Raw genomic sequence first — 9,726 nt, 5'->3', positions numbered from 1 at the left:
CTCTCTCTCTCCCCCCCAGTCACTCTCTCTCTCCCCCAGTCGCTCTCTCTCTCCCCCCCAGTCGCTCTCTCTCTCCCCCACAGTCACGCTCTCTCTCCCCCCCAGTCACTCTCTCTCTCCCCCCCAGTCGCTCTCTCTCTGCCCCCCAGTCGCTCTCCCTCTCCCCCAGTCACTCTCTCTCTCCCCGCAGTCGCTCTCTCTCTCTCCACCAGTCTCTCTCTCTCTCTCTCCCCACATTCTCTCTCTCTCTCTCTCCCCCCAGTCTCTCTCTCTCTCTCCCCCATACTCTCTCTCTCTCTCCCCCAGTCTCTCTCTCCCCCAGACTCTCTCTCTCTCTCTCCCCACAATCTCTCTCTCTCTCTCTCCCCCCAGTCTCTCTCTCTCTCTCTCCCCAGTCTCTCTCTCTCTCTCTCCCCCAGTCTCTCTCTCCCCCAGTATCTCTCTCGCTCTCTCCCCATCTCTCGCTCTCTCTCCCCTGTCTCTCGCACTCTCTCCCCCAGTTTCTCGCTCTCTCTCCCCCAGTCTCTCGCTCTCTCTCCCTCAGTCTCTCGCTCTCTCTCTACGCCAGTCTTGCGCTCTCTCTCCCCCAGTCTCGCGCTCTCTCTCCCCCAGTCTCTCGCTCTCTCTCCCTCAGTCTCTCGCTCTCTCTCACCCAGACTCTCGCTCTCTCTCCCCCAGTCTCTCGCTCTCTCTCCCCAGTCTCTCTCTCTCTCTCCCCCAGTCTCTCGCTCTCTCTCCACCAGTCTCTCGCTCTCTCTCCCCGAGTCTCTCGCTCTCGCTCCTCCAGTCTCTCGCTCTCTCTCCCCCAGTCTCTCGCTCTCTCTCCCCAGTCTCTCGCTCTCTCTCCCCCAGTCTCTCGCTATCTCTCCCCAGTCTCTCGCTCTCTCTTCCCCAGTCTCTCGCTCTCTCTTCCCCCCAGTCGCTCTCTCTCTTCCCCCCAGTCGCTCTCTCTCTTCCCCCCAGTCAATCTCTCTCTTCCCCCAGTCGCTCTCTCTTTTCCCCCAGTTGCTCTCTCGCTCTCCCCAGTCTCTCTCTCTCTCTCTTTCCCCAGTCTCTCTCTCTCCCCAGTCTCTCGCACTCTCTCTCCCCCAGTCTCTCTCTCTCTCTCCCCCCCGTCTCTCTCTCTCTCTCTCCCCCCAGTCTCTCTCTCTCTCCCCCAGTCTCTCTCTCTCTCTCCCTCAGTCACTCTCTCTCTATCTCCCCCAGTCTCTCTCTCGCTCCCCCAGTCTCTCTCTCTCTCTCTCCCCCAGTCTCTCTCTATCTCTCCCCCAGCCTCTCGCTATCTCAACCCGTCTCTCACTCTCTCTCCCCCAGTCTCTCGCTCTCTCTCCCCCAGTCTCTCGCTCTCTCTCCCCCAGTCTCACGCTCTCTCTCCCCAGTCTCTCGCTCCCACGCCCCCAGTCTCTCATTCTCTCTCCCCCAGTCTCTCGCTCTCTCACCCCCAGTCTCTCGCTCTCTCTCCCCCAGTCTCTCGCTCTCTCTCCCCCAGTCTCTCGCACTCTCTCCCCCAGTCTCTCGCTCTCTCTCCCCAGTCTCTCTCTCTCTCTCTCCCCCAGTCTCTCTCTCTCTCTCTCCCCCCAGTCTCTCTCTCTCTCTCTACGCCATTCTCTCTCTCTCTCCCCCAGTCTCTCTCTCTCTCTCCCCCAGTCTCTCCCTCTCTCTCCCCCAGTCTCTCTCTCTCTCTCCCCCAGTCTCTCGCTATCTCACTCCCAGTCTCTCGCTCTCTCTCCCCCAGTCTCTCGCCCTCTCTCCCCCAGTCTCTCGCTTTCTCTCTCCCAGTCTCTCACTCTCTCTCCCCCAGTCTCTCGCTCTCTCTCCCCAGACTATCTCTCTCTCTCCCCAGTCTCTCGCTCTCTCTCTCCCAGTCTCTCGCTATCTCACTCCCAGTCTCTCGCTCTCTCTCCCCCAGTATCTCGCTCTCTCTCCCCAGTCTCTCGCTCTCTCTCCCCCAGTCTCTCGCTCTCTCTCCCCCAGTCTCTCGCTCTCTCTCCCCAGTCTCTCTCTCTCTCTCTCCCCCAGCCTCTCGCACTCACTCCCCAGTACCTCGCTCTCTCTTCCCCCAGTCTCTCACTCTCTCTTCCCTCCAGTCGCTCTGTCTCTTCCCCACAGTCACACTCTCTCTTCCCCCAGTCGCTCTCTCTTTTCCCCCCAGTCACTCTCTCTCTTGCCCCCGTCGCTCTCTCTCTTCCCCAAGTCGCACTCTCTCTTCCCCCAGTCGCTCTCTCTGTTCCCCCAGTCGATCTCTCACTTCCCCCAGTTGCTCTCTCTCTTCCCCCCCAGTCGCTCTCACTCTTCCCCCAGTCGCACTCTCTCGCCCCCCAGTCGCTCTCCCTCTCTCCCCCAGTCACTCTCTCTCTCCCCCCAGTCGCTCTCTCTCTCCCCCGCAGTCACACACTCTCTCCCCCCAGTCGCTCTCTCTCTCTCTACCCCAGTATCTCTCGCTCTCTCTCCCCACAGTCTCTCTCTCTCTCTCTCCCTCCAGTCTCTCTCTCTGTCTCTCCCCCAGTCTCTCTCTCTCTCTGCCCCAGTCTCTCTCTCCCCCAGTCTCTCTCTCTCTCTCTCCCTCCAGTCTCTCTCTCTCTCTCTCCCCCAGTCTCTCTCTCTCCCCCAGTCTCTCTCTCCCCCAGTCTCTCTCTCCCCCAGTCTCTCTCTATCTCCCCCAGTCTCTCGCTCTCTCTCCCCCAGTCTCTCGCTCTCTCTCCCCAGTCTCCCTCTCTCTCTTCCCCAGTCTCTTGCTTTCTCTCCCCAGACTCTCGCTCTCTCTCCCCCAGTCTCTCACTCTCTCTCCCCAGTATTTCACTCTCTCTCCCCCATTCTCTCGCTCTCTCTCCCCCAGTCTCTCGCTCTCTCTCCCCTAGTCTCTTGCTCTCTCTCCACCAGTCTCTCGCTCTCTCCCCCCCAGTCATTCTCTCTCTCCCCCCAGTCGCTCTCTCTCTCCCTCCCAGTCAGTCACTCTCTCCCCCCAGTCACTCTCTCTCCCCCGCAGTCGCTCCCTCTCTCCCCCCAGTCGCTCACTCTCTTCCCCCAGTCAATCTCTCTCTCCCCCCCAGTCACTCTCTCTCTCCCCCAGTCGCTCTCTCTCTCCCCCCCAGTCGCTCTCTCTCTCCCCCACAGTCACGCTCTCTCTCCCCCCCAGTCACTCTCTCTCTCCCCCCCAGTCGCTCTCTCTCTGCCCCCACGTCGCTCTCCCTCTCCCCCCAGTCACTCTCTCTCTCCCGCAGTCGCTCTCTCTCTCTCCACCAGTCTCTCTCTCTCTCTCTCCCCACATTCTCTCTCTCTCTCTCTCCCCCCAGTCTCTCTCTCTCTCTCCCCCATACTCTCTCTCTCTCTCCCCCATCTCTCTCTCCCCCAGACTCTCTCTCTCTCTCTCCCCACAATCTCTCTCTCTCTCTCTCCCCCCAGTCTCTCTCTCTCTCTCTCCCCAGTCTCTCTCTCTCTCTCTCCCCCAGTCTCTCTCTCCCCCAGTATCTCTCTCGCTCTCTCCCCATCTCTCGCTCTCTCTCCCCTGTCTCTCGCACTCTCTCCCCCAGTTTCTCGCTCTCTCTCCCCAGTCTCTCGCTCTCTCTCCCTCAGTCTCTCGCTCTCTCCCCCCAGTCTTGCGCTCTCTCTCCCCCAGTCTCGCGCTCTCTCTCCCCCAGTCTCTCGCTCTCTCTCCCTCAGTCTCTCGCTCTCTCTCACCCAGACTCTCGCTCTCTCTCCCCCAGTCTCTCGCTCTCTCTCCCCAGTCTCTCTCTCTCTCTCCCCCAGTCTCTCGCTCTCTCTCCACCAGTCTCTCGCTCTCTCTCCCCGAGTCTCTCGCTCTCGCTCCTCCAGTCTCTCGATCTCTCTCCCCCAGTCTCTCGCTCTCTCTCCCCAGTCTCTCGCTCTCTCTCCCCCAGTCTCTCGCTATCTCTCCCCAGTCTCTCGCTCTCTCTTCCCCCAGTCTCTCGCTCTCTCTTCCCCCAGTCGCTCTCTCTCTTCCCCCAGTCGCTCTCTCTCTTCCCCCCAGTCAATCTCTCTCTTCCCCCAGTCGCTCTCTCTTTTCCCCCAGTTGCTCTCTCGCTCTCCCCAGTCTCTCTCTCTCTCTATTTCCCCCAGTCTCTCTCTCTCTCCCCCAGTCTCTCGCACTCTCTCTCCCCCAGTCTCTCTCTCTCTCTCTCCCCCCCGTCTCTCTCTCTCTCTCTCCCCCCAGTCTCTCTCTCTCTCCCCCAGTCTCTCTCTCTCTCTCCCTCAGTCACTCTCTCTCTATCTCCACCAGTCTCTCTCTCGCTCCCCCAGTCTCTCTCTCTCTCTCTCCCCCAGTCTCTCTCTATCTCTCCCCCAGCCTCTCGCTATCTCAACCCGTCTCTCACTCTCTCTCCCCCAGTCTCTCGCTCTCTCTCCCCCAGTCTCTCGCTCTCTCTCCCCAGTCTCACGCTCTCTCTCCCCCAGTCTCTCGCTCCCACGCCCCCAGTCTCTCATTCTCTCTCCCCCAGTCTCTCGCTCTCTCACCCCCAGTCTCTCGCTCTCTCTCCCCCAGTCTCTCGCTCTCTCTCCCCCAGTCTCTCGCACTCTCTCCCCAGTCTCTCGCTCTCTCTCCCCAGTCTCTCTCTCTCTCTCTCTCCCCAGTCTCTCTCTCTCTCTCTCCCCCCAGTCTCTCTCTCTCTCTCTACGCCATTCTCTCTCTCTCTCTCCCCCAGTCTCTCTCTCTCTCTCCCCCAGTCTCTCCCTCTCTCTCCCCAGTCTCTCTCTCTCTCTCCCCAGTCTCTCGCTATCTCACTCCCAGTCTCTCGCTCTCTCTCCCCCAGTCTCTCGCCCTCTCTCCCCCAGTCTCTCGCTTTCTCTCTCCCAGTCTCTCACTCTCTCTCCCCCAGTCTCTCGCTCTCTCTCCCCAGACTATCTCTCTCTCTCCCCAGTCTCTCGCTCTCTCTCCCCCAGTATCTCGCTCTCTCTCCCCCAGTCTCTCGCTCTCTCTCCCCCAGTCTCTCGCTCTCTCTCCCCCAGTCTCTCGCTCTCTCTCCCCAGTCTCTCTCTCTCTCTCTCCCCCAGCCTCTCGCACTCACTCCCCAGTACCTCGCTCTCTCTTCGCCCCAGTCTCTCGCTCTCTCTTCCCTCCAGTCGCTCTGTCTCTTCCCCACAGTCACACTCTCTCTTCCCCCAGTCGCTCTCTCTTTTCCCCCCAGTCACTCTCTCTCTTGCCCCCCGTCGCTCTCTCTCTTCCCCAAGTCGCACTCTCTCTTCCCCCAGTCGCTCTCTCTGTTCCCCCCAGTCGATCTCTCACTTCCCCCCAGTTGCTCTCTCTCTTCCCCCCCAGTCGCTCTCACTCTTCCCCCAGTCGCACTCTCTCGCCCCCAGTCGCTCTCCCTCTCTCCCCCAGTCACTCTCTCTCTCCCCCCAGTCGCTCTCTCTCTCCCCCGCAGTCACACACTCTCTCCCCCCAGTCGCTCTCTCTCTCTCTACCCCAGTATCTCTCGCTCTCTCTCCCCACAGTCTCTCTCTCTCTCTCTCCCTCCAGTCTCTCTCTCTGTCTCTCCCCAGTCTCTCTCTCTCTCTGCCCAGTCCAATTCCAATTCCAATTAAAATGCTTTATTGGCATGAAAGTTTACAGAGAACCATATTGCCAAAGCTTACATAGCAAAAAGGTACAGTTTTCCAACATTCTGTAGGTGTCAATCGATTTGACATTTGTTGGGTACATACAATATTACTTTTAAACAATATTAATTTTAAACAGTCTTTGTACTTCATTTGGTACGTTCAATATTAATTTTAAACAGTCTTAATTTTAAAACAGTCCTCAGGTTGTGACATGTTGTTACATATTTGGCCCAAGGTATGGTCTGTCTCCTTCTCCTAGGACTAATCTCAATTTTGACAGATCATCCAATTCCTTGAAATCTGGGGTTGTTTGGCTTAGCTTGTTGAATAATATGTTTCTTGATGTGTTGAATTTTTCGCATTTTAGGAGGAAATGCATTTCTGTTTCAACCTCGCCAGCCAGACATTGATCGCATATTCTATTCTCTCTAGGCTGCCAGGATTTCTTGTATCTGCCTTTTTCAATTTCCAGTTGGTGGTCGCTTAGTCTGTACCTGGTGAGGGTCTGTCTCTGTTTTGTGTCTCTGATGGTCTCTCTCTCCCCCAGTCTCTCTCTCTCTCTCTCCTCCAGTCTCTCTCTCTCTCTCTCCCCCAGTCTCTCTCTCTCTCTCCCCAGTCTCTCTCTCCCCAGTCTCTCTCTCCCCCAGTCTCTCTCTATCTCCCCCAGTCTCTCGCTCTCTCTCCCCCAGTCTCTCGCTCTCTCTCCCCAGTCTCTCTCTCTCTCTTCCCAGTCTCTTGCTTTCTCTGCCCAGACTCTCGCTCTCTCTCCCCCAGTCTCTCACTCTCTCTCCCCCAGTATTTCACTCTCTCTCCCCCAGTCTCTCGCTCTCTCTCCCCTAGTCTCTTGCTCTCTCTCCACCAGTCCCTCGCTCTCTCCCCCCCATTCATTCTCTCTCTCCCACCAGTCGCTCTCTCTCTCCCCCCCAGTCGGTCTCTCTCTCCCCCCAGTCACTCTCTCTCCCCCGCAGTCGCTCCCTCTCTCCCCCCAGTCGCTCACTCTCTTCCCCCAGTCACTCTCTCTCTCCCCCCAGTCACTCTGTCTCTCCCCCAGTCGCTCTCTCTCTCCCCCCCAGTCGCTCTCTCTCTCCCCCACAGTCATGCTCTCTCTCCCCCCCGTCACTCTCTCTCTCCCCCCAGTCGCTCTCTCTCTGCCCCCCAGTCACTCTCCCTCTCCCCCCTGTCACTCTCTCTCTCCCCGCAGTCGCTCTCTCTCTCTCCACCAGTCTCTCTCTCTCTCTCTCCCCACAGTCTCTCTTTCTCTCTCTCCCCCCAGTCTCTCTCTCTCTCTCCCCAGACTCTCTCTCTCTCTCCCCCAGTCTCTCTCTCCCCCAGTCTCTCTCTCTCTCTCTCCCCACAATCTCTCTCTCTCTCTCTCCCCCCAGTCTCTCTCTCTCTCTCTCCCCAGTCTCTCTCTCTCTCTCTCCCCCAGTCTCTCTCTCCCCCAGTATCTCTCTCTCTCTCTCTCCATCTCTCGCTCTCTCTCCCCTGTCTCTCGCACTCTCTCCCCCAGTTTCTCGCTCTCTCTCCCCCAGTCTCTCACTCTCTCTCCCTCAGTCTCTCGCTCTCTCTCCCCAGTCTTGCGCTCTCTCTCCCCCAGTCTCACGCTCTCTCTCCCCCAGTCTCTCGCTCTCTCTACCTCAGTCTCTCGCTGTCTCTCACCCAGTCTCTCGCTCTCTCTCCCCCAGTCTCTCGCTCTCTCTCCCAGTCTCTCTCTCTCTCTCCCCCAGTCTCTCGCTCTCTCTCCACCAGTCTCTCGCTCTCTCTCCCCCAGTCTCTCGCTCTCGCTCCCCCAGTCTCTCGCTCTCTCTCCCCCAGTCTCTCGCCATCTCTCCCCAGTCTCTCGCTCTCTCTTCCCCCAGTCTCTCGCTCTCTCTTCCCCCCAGTCGCTCTCTCTCTTCCCCCCAGTCAATCTCTCTCTTCCCCCAGTCGCTCTCTCTTTTCCCCCAGTTGCTCTCTCGCTCTCCTCAGTCTCTCCCTCTCTGTCTTTCCCCAGTCTCTCTCTCTCTCCCCCAGTCTCTCGCACTCTCTCTCCCCCCAGTCTCTCTCTCTCTCTCTCCCCCCCGTCTCTCTCTCTCTCTCTCCCCCCCAGTCTCTCTCTCTCTCCCCCAGTCTCTCTCTCTCTCTCCCTCAGTCACTCTCTCTCTATCTCCCCCAGTCTCTCTCTCGCTCCCCCAGTCTCTCTCTCTCTCTCTCCCCCAGTCTCTCTCTATGTCGCCCCCAGCCTCTCGCTATCTCAACCCGTCTCTCACTCTCTCTCCCCAGTCTCTCGCTCTCTCTCCCCCAGTCTCTCGCTCTCTCTCCCCCAGTCTCACGCTCTCTCTCCCCCAGTCTCTCGCTCCCACGCCCCCAGTCTCTCGCTCTCTCTCCCCAGTCTCTCTCTCTCTCTCTCCCCCCAGTCTCTCTCTCTCTCTCCCCCCCCAGTCTCTCTCTCTCTCTACGACATTCTCTCTCTCTCTCTCCCCCAGTCTCTCTCTCTCTCTCCCCCTGTCTCTCTCTCTCTCTCCCGCAGTCTCTCTCTCTCTCTCCCCCAGTCTCTCGCTATCTCACTCCCAGTCTCTCGCTCTCTCTCCCCCGGTCTCTCGCTCTCTCTCCCCCAGTCTCTCGCTCTCTCTCTCCCAGTCTCTCACTCTCTCTCCCCCAGTCTCTCGCTCTCTCTCCCCAGACTATCTCTCTCTCTCCCCAGTCTCTCGCTCTCTCTCCCCCAGTATCTCGCTCTCTCTCCCCCAGTCTCTCGCTCTCTCTCCCCAGTCTCTCGCTCTCTCTCCCCAGTCTCTCGCTCTCTCTCCCCCAGTCTCTCGCTCTCTCTCCCCAGTCTCTCTCTCTCTCTCTCCCCCAGCCTCTCGCACTCACTCCCCAGTATCTCGCTCTCTCTTCCCCCCAGTCTCTCGCTCTCTCTTCCCTCCAGTCGCTCTCTCTCTTCCCCACAGTCACACTCTCTCTTCCCCCAGTCGCTCTCTCTTTTCCCCCCAGTCACTCTCTCTCTTGCCCCCCGTCGCTCTCTCTCTTCCCCAAGTCGCACTCTCTCTTCCCCCCAGTCGCTCTCTCTGTTCCCCCCAGTCGATCTCTCACTTCCCCCAGTTGCTCTCTCTCTTCCCCCCCAGTCGCTCTCTCTCTCCCCTCGTCGCTCTCCCTCTTCCCACCAGTCGCTCCCTCTCTTCCCCCAGTCGCTCTCTCTCTTCCCCCCAGTCGCTCACTCTTCCCCCAGTCGCTCCCCCAGTCTCCCTCTCTCTCTCTTCCCCCAGTCGCTCTCTCTCTTCCCCCAGTTGCTCTCTCTCTTCCCCCCAGTCACTCTATCTCTTCCCCCCAGTCGCTCTCTCTCTTCCCCCCAGTCGCTCTCTCTCTTCCCCCAGTCGCTCTCTCTCTTCCCCCAGTCGCTCTCTCTCTTCCCCCCAGTCGCTCTCCCTCTTCCCCCCAGTTGCTCACTCTTCCCCCAGTCGATCGCTCTCTTCCCCCCAGTCGCTCTTTCTTCCCCCAGTCGCTCTCTCTATTCCCAAGTCGCTCTCTCTCTCATCCCCCAGTTGCTCTCTCTCTTCCCCCCAGTCGCTCTCTCTCTTCCCCCCAATCGCTCTGTCTCTTCCCCTAGTCGCTCCCTCTCTTCCCCCAGTCGCTCTCACTCTTCCCCAGTCGCACTCTCTCTCCCCCCAGTCGCTCTCCCTCTCCCCCCAGTCACTCTCTCTCTCCCCCCAGTCGCTCTCTCTCTCCCCCGCAGTCACACACTCTCTCCCCCAGTCGCTCTCTCTCTCTCTCCCCCAGTATCTCTCTCTCTCTCTCCCCACAGTCTCTCTCTCTCTCTCTCCCTCCAGTCTCTCTCTCTCTCTCTCCCCCAGTCTCTCTCTCTCGCTCCCCCAGTCTCTCTCTCCCCCAGTCTCTCGCTCTCTCTCCCCCAGTCTCTCGCTCTCTCTCCCCCAGTCTCTCGCTCTCTCTCCCCAGTCTCTCGCTCACTCTCCCCCAGTCTCTCCCTCTCTCTCCCCCAGTCTCTCGCTCTCTCTCCCCAGTCTCTCACTCTCTCTCCCCAGTCTCTCGCTCTCTCTCCCCCAGTCTCTCGCTCTCTCTCCCCAGTCTCTCTCTCTCTCTCTCCCCCCAGTCACTCTATCTCCTCCCCACAGTCACTCTCTCTCTTCCCCCCAGTCGCTCTCTCTCTTCCCCCAGTCGCTCTCTCTCTTCCCCCAG

This window comes from Somniosus microcephalus, unplaced genomic scaffold (genome assembly GCF_052327205.1).
Source record: "Somniosus microcephalus isolate GS21.2 unplaced genomic scaffold, FLI_Smic_1.0 unresolved_chr3, whole genome shotgun sequence".
Classification (NCBI taxonomy): Eukaryota; Metazoa; Chordata; class Chondrichthyes; order Squaliformes; family Somniosidae; genus Somniosus; species Somniosus microcephalus.
Note: the sequence above shows the minus strand (reverse complement) of the source record.